Genomic DNA, 9,731 nt, shown 5'->3' with positions numbered 1-9,731 from the left:
CGGCGCCAAGTGTGGCCCCGCGTCTGTGCCGCGCGCGCGGGCGGCGGGCCCGGAGCGTGCTGGCAGTGGCCGCGCCGGGCGGGCGCGCAGCAAGACGTGGCTGGAGTTGGGGTCCCTCCGGGGCCTCGGGGTCCCGCCCCGGGTGGCGGGGGCTGAGCCGGCCGCTCGCGGTCTCCCCCCCTCCCTGGAGTGGCTCTGCTCGCGCCGCCGGGCCGAGTGCTCTGCTCGCGGGCGGGGATGGTGGGAGCCCGAGCGGGGACGGAGCGGGAGGGAGGGAGACTGCGGCGCGGAGCCGGGCGGGCCGGGCCGGGCAGGGGCTGAGCTGCGCTGGAACTGGGCCGGGCGGCGCCGGGCCCGGGAGGGAGGGGCGCGCGGGGGGCGGGGGCGGCTCTCCCAACGCGGGGGCTCCGCGAGGGAGCCCCGGGCGCGCTGATTGGAGCTCACGCTACTGAATAATTCATGAGGTAAGCGGAGAGGGGCACCGAGTGGAGCAGGTCGGGAAGTTGAGAGAAAGTTTGGAGAAGGGGGAGGGGCGGCGGGTGAAGAACCCCGGGACCGCCCAGATGTGCGCCGTGGCGGTGCGCGCTGTCCAGGACCGAGCATGTCGGGGCTGGGGCCCAGGGACCCCCGGGACAGGCCCGAACCCGGCTGGCACCAGGGAGCAGAGAAAACACACACCCAGCAGCAACACGGAGGGCCGCCCGGGCGTGCACGTAAATGTTCACCGCGCACACAAAGCCCGCTCTGACCTTGCTGCGGACTCTAGATGCCGCTCTTGGATGCGCCCACCACCCTCTAGTGGGCGCAGGGACTGCGTTTTGGGGGAAAAGGAAGGAAAAGGGAGTAGAAGCTTTGGAGAATGGACGGCCGCCCAGGGGGCCTCAAAGAGCAATCCCAGTTTGGATAGCCTTGCAGCGAACGTTCACACAGTCACCCCATAAACATTCAGTGTTGGGGACCTACTGTGCGCGCAACCAAGCCCTGAAAAATGTCCAGAGGGGGCGCGCACTAAGCTGCGCTAGGGAGTAGAGAAAAATCGAGGAAACAACGGTAAAGAAAAGGTGGGTGTGGCGGGCGCGGTGGCTCACGCCTGTAGTCCCAGCACTTTGGGAGGCCGAGGCAGGCGGATCATTTGAGGTCAGGAGTTCAAGACCAGCCTGGCCAACATGATGAAACCCCGTCTCTACTAAAAATACAAAAATTAGCTGGGCATGGTGGCGCGCGCCTGTAATCCTAGCTACTCGGGAGGCTGAGGCAGGAGAATTGCTTGAACCCGGACCTAGGAGGCGGAGGTTGCCGTGAGCTGGGAGCTGAGATCGCGCCACTGCACTCCAGCCTGGGCTACAGTGAGACGAAATCTCAAAAAAAAAAAAAAAAAAAAAAAAGGTGGGTGTGTCCGAGAGGGTGAGGGGTCCGGCTAGATCTCCAAATCGCCCTTCTCACTCTCACTCTCGTGTTTTGGGGGGGCTTCCCCGCCGCCCGCAGCCATGACCCCTGAGGCTGGGGCTGCGGCTGCGGCTGCTGTCTTTCCTGAGCTGTTTCCTGTCTGGCTCCTGGGGGCCCTCGGGATGGCTGGGAGGGGCCCTTCCTCTCACTGCCAACTCCCCTCACCCTCCCATCAGTTAGCGGGGAGGGTCCAGCACAGCCGTGCTCCTCCCACCAACCCCCTTCTACTTCAGGGAACTTAACAGTATGGGTTACTGGATAGATGGATTGGAGGGGGTGCTGCTCTAGGAGTCAGCCCCTGCAAGGGGCAGAAGGAAAGGACTTAGACTCCCACAGTAATTAGCGGGGACAGAATTTTTTTTTTTTTTTGAGACACAGTCTCCCTCTATTTCCCAGGCTGGAGTGCAGTGGCGTGATCTGGGCTCACTGCAACCTCCGCCTCCCAGGTTCAAGCGATTCTTCTGCCTCAGCCTCCCGAGTAGCTGGGATTACAGGCACAGGGCACCAACCCCGGCTAGTTTTCGTATTTTTAGTAGAGACAGGGTTTCGCCATGTTGGCCAGGCTGGTCTCGAACTCCTGACCTAAAGTGATCCACCCACCTTGGCCTCCCAGAGTGCTGGGATTACAGACGTTAGCCACCGCGCCCAGCCGGGGGACAAAATCTTGAGGAGCCCAGCAAGAGAGACGTTGGAGCCCAGCAAGAGAGACGTTGGAGTCCAGGATGCTTGGGGGGCTGCCAAGCGCCCTTACGTCCCAGAAAGGACAGCTGGGCCTGTGATAACCTCTTGTCCCGGCTTACTTATCTTCCTGCTGCAAGAGGTGTTCCCCACACCCCTGCCCTTCCTTGCTGTTCTGCCTGGGTCCTGCGCCCGGGTTGGGGGGGGGGGGGGGCGGTCACCGAGGGCAGGAAACAGCCGGCTTCGCTGGAGCCAGGCAGACCAGGCTGGAGCTGGGAATTCCCTCCTCCCTCCCCGATACAGGCCCAGTCTCCCCTTCTGTTATTCAGCTTCTCCCTCAGGGTTCTCTGCAACCCTCTCCCAAACCCCTGCCCTGCCTTTTGCCACTCTCACTCTGTACCCAGATCCTGTAGCCTCTAAAAGCTATGTCTTCTGGCTGGGGACAGTAGCTCAGGTCTGTAATCTCAGCATTTTGGGAGGCCGAGGCGGGTGGATCACTTGAGCCCAAGAGTTCGAGACCAGCCTAGCCAACATGGTGAAACCCCTTCTCTACTAAAAATACAAAAATCAACTGGGCATCATGGCACACACCTGTAGTCCCAGCTACTAGGGAGGCTGAGGCACGAGAATCGCTTGAACCCGGGAGGCAGAAGTTGCAGTGAGCAGAGATTGCACTACTGCACTCCAGCCTGGGCAACAGAGCCACACTCTGTCTCCAAAAAATATATAAATAAATAAATAAGTAAATAAATAAATAGGCTGGGCGCAGTGGCTCACACCTGTAATCCCAGCACTTTGGGAGGCCGAGGCGGGCGGATCACCTGAGGTCAGGAGTTCGAGACCAGCCTGGCCAACATAGTGAAACCCCATCTCTACTGAAAATACAAAAATTAGCCGGGCGTAGTAGTGCAGGCCTGCAGTCCCAGCTACTCGGGAGGCTGAGACAGGAGAATTGCTTGAACCCTGGGAGGCGGAGGTTGCAGTGAGCTGAAATCGTGCCACTGCACTCCAGCCTGGGCAACAGAGCGAAACTCTGTCTCAAAATATAAATTAATTAAACAATAGAAAACACTCATCTCAGTGGGGCACAGTGACTCATACCTGTAATGCCAGCACTTTTGGAGGCTGAGATGAGAGGATCGTTTCAGTCCAGGAGTTTGAGGGCAGCCTGAACAACATAGCGAGACCCTGTCTACAAAAAAAGAAAGAAAGAAAGAGAGAAAACATTCTATTCCATGTCAGGTCATCAGCCCACACCCCACACCAGGCAGTAATCTATTTTCTACCATCTAGTGTATGCCAGTCAAAGAATGAATAAATGAAATCTTTACTGAGCATCTACTATGTGCCGAGTGATCACATTGCTAGTTTTCAAGATTTGTAAAACATGGTTCCTGGCCTCAAAGAGAATCTGGTAAAAATTAATATAGTTTTATGTCATCTGGTGAATTATAACCTGGTAGAAAAAAAAATCCCATGATTTCCCCTTTACGTGGAGATGACATCTGAGATTTTCACTTCAATTCTCAGGAACCACCCTTGGTCTATCCTGTGTGTGTGAAGTCATGTCCTCCACCCTTAGACCACCCAGAACCACTTCCCAGGCAAGCAAATTCAGTAGCCACTGAATTACAGAACGTGGGTGAACATTCACGTTACTACCTGAATCCATGCCTGTTCTGCAAACCAAACCAAACTCAGCCCTCCCTTCCTCATTATTAGAGCACTTTGCTGTTCCCTACCCAAAATATTAGGCTGTCACCTTTGTTCCCAGCCCAGAGCAATATACTGCTATCACACGGTGCATTGTCGGTACTTGAGCATAGCATCCACCAACAGCTACTGGAGTTTTCTTTTTCCTTTCTTTTTTATTTTATTTTATTTTATTTTATTTTTGGAGACGGCGTTTCACTCATTGCCCAGGCTGGAGTGCAAAGGTGCGATCTCGGCTCACCACAACCTCTGCCTCCCGGGTTCAAGTGATTCTCCCACCTCAACCTCCCAGGTAGCTGGGATTACAGGCATATGCCACCACACTGGGCTAATTTTGTATTTTTAGTAGAGGCGGGGTTTCTCCATGTTGGTCAGGCTGGTCTGGAACTCCTGACCTAAGGTGATCCACCTGCCTTGGCCTCCCAAAGTTCTGGGATTACAGGCGTGAGCCACTGTACGCGGCTCTTTCTTTTTTTTAGAGATAGGGTCTTACTCTATTGCCCAGGCTGGAGTGCAGTGGCACGGTCATGGCTCACTGCAGCCTTGACCTCCTGGGCTCAAGCAATCTTTCCTCAGCCTCCTGAGGAGCTGGGACCCCGCGCGGGGACCATGCCCGGCTAATAAGTTTACTTTTTCTTGTCCAGATTGTGACAGTTGTTTTGAGTAATCCTGGAGTTACAGCTTTTCCTATTGTAAGAAATAACAAGCAGCAAATCACCCCTTTCTCCTTAAATTGTTGAACTTCTCATTACTCTTTCCACATCTCAGTCTCCCCTCTTCTGGGCCACCTAACTGTGTCGGGTCCAAAGTTCAGGTTTACCCCAAAGTTCATGAAGTTTAAGCTTCAGCACCTCTCACCTGCCTGGCTTCTTCCACGGCCCTGGTTAATAAGTGCCATAATTTAAACAGTTTTGAAGGTGAGTTTCAGCAGGACAACACTTGAAATGACCTGAAATCTTACAGCTCTGTTACAAAAGGAATTTGATAAGAGTTTTCAACATTACCAATAGAGTTGTAAAGCTCAAATAAATTTTTATAAACAATGATGAAACCTTAAAAACTTAGCCAGGCTACTCGGGAGGCTGAGGCAGGAGAATCACTTGAACTTCGGAGGCGGAGGTTGCGGTGAGCCGAGATCGCGCCACTGCACTCCAGCCTGGCAACAGAGCGAGACTCCGTCCCACTCCCACCAAAAAAAAAAAACTTAGCCAGGCACTGTGGCTCACACCTGTAATTCCAGCACTTTGGGAAGCCAAGGCAGGAGGAATGCTTGAGTCCTGGAGTTTGAGACCAGCCTGGGCAACAAAGTGAGACCCCTGTCTCTACCAGAAAATAAAAAATAAAAAATAGCCGGGCGTGGTGGCATGTGGCTATGGTCTCTCAGACACTGGGGAGGCCGAGGTGGGAGGATCACTGAGCCTGAGAGGTCTAGGCTGCAGGGAGCCGTGATGGCACCCCTGCACTCCAACCTGGGCAACAGAGCGAGACCCCATCTCTAAGCAAAAATTAATCAGCCATCCTAGAGGAAAGACAGAGAAAGAATAGAAAATAATATTACAAAATCATCATATGAAGAGGTGGTCAAAGAGTACACATCTAAGAAAAAGGTAGTAAATGCAAGTATTCCAGGGCTATATCAGTCTTCTTTACTATAAATGTTATTTTTCTAGCTTGTATAATATTTATGATATTTGTCATATTTTAAACATTTGAGGTCAGTTGTGATTTCTTCTCTCAATCCAAAGATTTTATACCTTTTTTTTTCTTTTTGTAAGAGACAGGGTCTCCCTTTGTCACCCGTGCTGGAGTGCAGTGGCACGACCGAGGCTCACTGCAGCCTTGAACTCCCAGGCTCAAGCGATCCTCCTGCCTCAGCCTCCCAAGTAGCTGAGACTACAGGCGTGTGCCACCATGCCTAGCTAATATTTTTAGTGTTTGTAGAGACAGAGTCTCACAATGTTGCGCAGGCTGGTCTTGAACTCCTGAGCTCAAGTGATTGTCTAGCCTCAGCCTCCCAAAGTCCTATGATTACAGGTGTGATCCACTGCACTTGGCCTGGCTAATTTATTTTATTTTATTTTTATTTTTTGTAGACATGAGGTCTTGCTATGTTGTCCAGGCTGGTCTCAAACTCCTACCTAATTCTAGCACTGTGTGAGGCCAAAAAAAAGTTGAAAAAAAAGGCTGGGTGCAGTGGCTCACACCTGTAATCTTAGCACTTTGGGAGGCCGAGGCGGGTGGATCACCTGAGGTTGGGAGTTCAAGACCTGCCTGGCCAACATAGTGAAAGCCCGTCTCTACTAAAAATACAAAAATTAGCCAGTTACATTGGCACACGCCTGTAATCCCAGCTACTCAGGAGGCTGAGGCACGAGAATTGCTTGAATCCAGGAGGCAGAGGTTGCAGTGAGCCAAGATTGTACCACTGCACTCCAGGCGGGTGACAGAGCGAGACTCTGTCTCAAAGAAAAGCAAAACAAAAGGCCGGGCGCGGTGGCTCACGCCTGTAATCCCAGCACTTTGGGAGGCCGAGGCAGGCGGATCACGAGGTCAGGAGATCAAGACCATCCTGGCTAACACGGTGAAACCCCGTCTCTACTAAAAATACAAAAAATTAGCCGGGTGTGGTAGTGGGCGCCTGTAGTCCCAGCTACTCGGGAGGCTGAGGCAGGAGAATGGCATGAACCCAGGAGGCGGAGCTTGCAGTGAGCCGATATCGCGCCACTGCACTCCAGCCTGGGCGACAAAGCAAGACTCCATCTCAAAAAAAAAAAAAAAAAAAAAAGAAAAGCAAAACAAAACAAAACAAAACAAAAAGCAAAAAAACAAAACAAAACAAAAAAAACAGACAAGGTGTGGTGGCTCATGCCTGTAATCCCAGCACTTTGGGAGGCCGAGGTGGGAGCATCACTTGAGCCCAGGAGTTCCAGGCCAGCCTGGGCAACATAGTGAGACCCCAGGTCTAAAGAAAAAATAGCTGAGTGTGGTGGCTCACACCTATAATCCCAGCACTTTGGGAGGCTGAGGTGGGCGGATCACGAAGTCAGGAGATCGAGATAATCCTGGCTAACATGGTGAAACCCCATCTCTACTAAAAATACAAAAATTAGCCGGGCGTGGTGGTGGGCACCTGTAGTCCCAGCTACTTGGGAGGCTGAGGCAGGAGAATGGCGGGAACCCGGGAGGCGGAGCTTGCAGTGAACCGAGATCACGCCACTGCACTCCAGCCTCAGGTACAGAGCGAGACTCTGTCTCAAAAAAAAAAAAAAAAAAAGAAAGAAAGAAAGAAAGAAAAATTGAAAATGGAGGACACCAAGTCATTTTCTACCTTCCAGGATTAGACAAGTCAGGGGTAGAAACAGCCACGGGGCCTCACCAGCATCCAGGTGGCTAAGCGCACAGCCTAACTCGTGGTGCACAGAGGACCCTACAGGATCACGCAGGAAGCACAGCTGATGCAGGTTTCAGGTGAGCTTTCTGCAGAAGGTGATGATGTCTGAATGAGTCCTAGAGGAGATTGGCAGGAAAGGAGTTTAAAGGCAGAGTTGTGAGGTCGCCCCATTCAGAGAGCTGCCAGAGTTCACGACGCCAGGTCAGAGAGGGCAAGGACAGTGACCATGGGTGAACTGGAGAGGTGAGTGAGGGCCAGCCTCAGGTCATTACAGGTTTTTGCAGGACTGCCCTGCGGAGCTAGTGAAGGGTTTTAGGCCAAGAAGCAACATTGCATGGTTTGTAGAGAAAGATCCCACTTATACAATTTTGGAGAATAGACTGAAAGGAATCAAGACTGAAGGCGGGGAAACCAGTGCAGCATCCAAGTGACTATGTGGGTTTGAACCCAGATAGGCGTGTATGTGTGAGTGTGTGTGTGTTGGGGGGCATGGTGCACGCATGTATGGAGCCGGGGAGGATTCAAGAGATAAGGGTTGGGTGCGGTGGCTCACACCTAGAATCCCAGCATTTGGGAGGACGCAGCTGGCAGATCACTTGAGACCAGGAGTACAAGACCAGCCTGGGCAACATGATGAATCCTCATCTCTACAAAAATTAGCCAGGCGTGGTGGAGCACGCCTGTGGTCCCAGCTGTTCGGGGGGCTGAGGTGAGAGGATCACCCGAGCCCAGGAGGCAGAGGTTGTAGTGAGATTGCACCACTGCACTCCAGTCTGGGCAACAGAGCAAGACCCTGTCTCAAAAATAAAAATAATGGGCTGGGCACGGTGGCTCACGCCTGTAATCCCAACTATACATGAGGCTGAGACAGGAGGATTGCTTGACCCCAGGAGGTGGAGGCTGCAGTGAGCCGCCGTGATCACACCACTGCACTGCAGCCTGGGCAACAGAGTGAGACCCCGTTTCAACAAAAAAAATTAAAATAAACAAAAGAGTGTGATTGGCCGGGTGCAGTGGCTCACGCCTGTAATCCCAGCACTTTGGGAGGCCAAGGCAAGTGGATCACCTGAGGTCAGGAGTTTGAGACCGGCCTGGCCAACATGGTGAAACCCAGTCTCTACTAAAAATACAAAACTTAGCTGGGCATGGTGGTGCGTGCCTGTAATCCAGCTACTTGGGAGGCTGAGGCAGGATAATTGCTGGAACCTGGGAGGTAGAGGTTGCAGTGAGCTGAGATGGTTCCACTGCACTCCAGCCGGGGCAACAAAGCAAGGCTCTGTCTTTAAAAAAAAAAAAAAAAATGCCGGGCGCGGTCGCTCACGCCTGTAATCCCAGCACTTTGGGAAGCCGAGGCGGGCAGATCCCGAGGTCAAGAGATCGAGACCATCCTGGCCAACATGGTGAAACCCCTTCTCTACTAAAAATACAAAAATTAGCTGGGTGTGGTGGTATGCGCCTGTAGTCCCAGCTACTCAGGAGGCTGAGGCAGGAGAATCGCTTGAACCCGGGAGGCAGAGGTTGCAGTGAGCTGAGATTGCACCACTGCACTCCAGCCTGGGTGACAGAGCAAGACTCCGTCTCAAAAAAACAAAAAAACAAAAACACACACACACAAAAGAGTGTGATTGACCCTTTAACATTTCATGCAGACTTTCCCATCCTGCTCCCCTCCCTAGTGCTGGGGATAGAGGAAGGGCTCTTGAGTGCTGTTGGAATAGCAAGAGGCTGAGAGAAATAGCTAGAAATGGCAGTGAGCATCAGTGAGCTGATAAGAATGAGAGAAGGGCAGAGCTTGTAGCAGAGGCCAGGGATGCCAAAGGGCATGGAGGTGGAGGAGAGAGAGGCTAAGGGGCTGGGGCCAGAGCTAAGAACGACTGTTCAGGGAGTGGAGTGGAAAGGTACAGGGTAGTGGGAGGGTTGGGGAGAGGTAGTGGGAGGGTTGGGGAGAGGTAGTGGGAGGCTCATTGTCCCAGCAGGGGGAAGTCTTTTGTTTCCTCTCTTCCCCTGACAGCCTGGCAGGATATGAGGCCAAGCCCCCCCATGCCAGCAGCATCCCAGCACCCACTGGACTGCACTGTGACCCTTCCCTGACTATTGTGTCCTGGCTGGGAATGGGAGTAGGGGCAGGCAGGAGGCTCGCTCTAGGAGGGAAAGTAAGAAGGACTATTTGTGGCCAGAGGCTAGGATACCGGGGTCTGGAAGGGACAAGAAGCTCTTGGGCTGGTTAGGGGAGCTTGGCACAGAAAGATGTGTGTGGGGAGGAGCAGGAAGCCAGGCCGGGTGGGGCCGGCACCGAGGGTAGCAGGTCGGGCCAGGGGAAGGTAGGCCGGGCCCCAGAGGAGATGACGCAGGGCCTCAGGCCTCTCCCAGCCCCCACTCTTCCAGCCTGGGGACCAGAGAGCTCACCTGAACCTCAGAAAACCCACCCCCCGCTCCATTCCCTAAGGCTGACATCACCCCATGCGCCACAGCCCAGCAACCTGTCTGGCCAGAGCCTTCCACA

This window comes from Gorilla gorilla, chromosome 6 (assembly GCF_029281585.2).
Source record: "Gorilla gorilla gorilla isolate KB3781 chromosome 6, NHGRI_mGorGor1-v2.1_pri, whole genome shotgun sequence".
Lineage (NCBI taxonomy): Eukaryota > Metazoa > Chordata > Mammalia > Primates > Hominidae > Gorilla > Gorilla gorilla.
Note: the sequence above shows the minus strand (reverse complement) of the source record.